The sequence below is a fragment of the Poecilia reticulata genome, linkage group LG17 (genome assembly GCF_000633615.1).
Source record: "Poecilia reticulata strain Guanapo linkage group LG17, Guppy_female_1.0+MT, whole genome shotgun sequence".
NCBI classification, from domain to species: domain Eukaryota; kingdom Metazoa; phylum Chordata; class Actinopteri; order Cyprinodontiformes; family Poeciliidae; genus Poecilia; species Poecilia reticulata.
The window spans coordinates 28,028,282-28,029,856 of NC_024347.1; the positions used below are offsets into that span (position 1 = coordinate 28,028,282).

The 1,575-nt window shown below is 39.5% G+C and overlaps 1 long non-coding RNA gene across 1 annotated transcript; it reads left to right on the forward strand.

The window, feature by feature from the left end:
- The first annotated feature begins 4 nt into the window (after positions 1-4).
- Positions 5-196, forward strand: LOC103479944 (uncharacterized). Its single transcript, XR_536014.1, has 2 exons — positions 5-49; positions 125-196. It is a non-coding gene; the product is annotated as an uncharacterized LOC103479944 (long non-coding RNA).
- Positions 197-1,575: the final 1,379 nt, after the last annotated feature.

Here is a 1,575-nt window from a genome sequence, read left to right on the forward strand (position 1 = left end):
TGTCATCAGACCCTCTGTTCCTCTGCTCCACCCGTCCACTGCTCTACAGGTCAGTTAAGCTGAACATTTCTAAGATACCCCTCCTTTGTCCGTGCTTCACCAGTCTTCTCCCCTCTCTCCTCAGTGCTGTGTTTGATGACCTCTCCCTTAGCTGAAACCAGTATCTGAAAAAATAAACTTTGTTTTCCTTTTTATACTCCTGTGTGTGGTTGAATTTCCGGGTCCCCTCTGAGTACCCTTACAGTTTTATAAACATTTTAGCTGGATCCGTACTTCCAACATAAAAAGGAAACACTGGTGGGATTGATGGCTATCATCATTTACTGCAACTGTAAACAGAACAAAAGCTGAACATGTGCACAAAAAGTATCTGTCTACCCAAACAACAAATCTAAGTTGCATCCTGTCAGCTACAGCTCTTTGTTTCCTCCTATTTCTCCACATCACGTTACGCTCCCACCCTTTAAGTGGTTAACAGCCATCTAGCTGACTCTTAAATGGCCCGGATTGCCATTACTAAGGTTTTCTAGAGCCATCCCTTACCCTCTTAATGACAGCTGCTTCCTCCATTAATTCTCAATCAATAATGCAAAAAAACACTCAGAGCGAAGTCCATCCTGCCACAGCTTTATTTTCTAATGCTTTTCGAAAGCTAATGAGTCAGGCTAATTGGTCTGTCATCTTTGCCACTCAGGAGTTTACCAGAGGAAGTGGCTCCTTTTCTTACTGCTTTAAAGAGCATTAGAGAGCAACTGGTTTCCTCAAAGTGACCTGCTAAACTTCTGCCATGAAAAAGTCTCACAAAATATTGTTTTTGTCACAATATTTTGTTGGACATCTTTGTGATGATTTCTGGGTACGTTATGAGTTAACACAACGTACTGATTTCATTCCATCTTAGAGTAAGGGTAACTATTTTCATGATTAAATTTATACATATTCATGTTTCTTTGATTTGGACTGATTGAACGGGAGAGAACTAGCATCCAAATGAAAACAATGGGTTCAGTTCAAGTCTTACACTTTAACAGGATTCTTCTCTGACAAGAAAATGACACTGAGTTTAAAAGCTGGTACAATTTAGGAAGTTCAGGATGTATTTGACTTGTTTAAGGGCCTCTGAGCTCAGACCTTATATTGCACCTTACTGGAATGCACTCCAGTTACACACTGGAAAAGCACTCAGTCGACGTGTCTGAACAAACTCAGTGGAAAATACAAAGTTTATTTCTGCAACTCTGACTATTTTTATGAACATAAAACCCATTTGAACATTGAATTTTGGGTAGCTCAGGGGACCAAAACAATTCCTTATGGAATCCTGACTCTAATGTTGTATTGGAGTCATAATAATCCCACAGAAAGATAGATAAGATAATTACCTTTGCATGACACAAAGTCATGGGTCCAGACTGTTTCACACTGGATGTTTTCATAAAAACAACTCAGAAAACATCTTGGCCAACTGTATTTTAAAAGTTATCATCAAAATGCTGAAGCGGTGTGCTATGCCAGTGAATGACAATAAAGGAAACATCAAATGGCCCCTGGTGGTCCTTTTTTACCTTTTCCTTT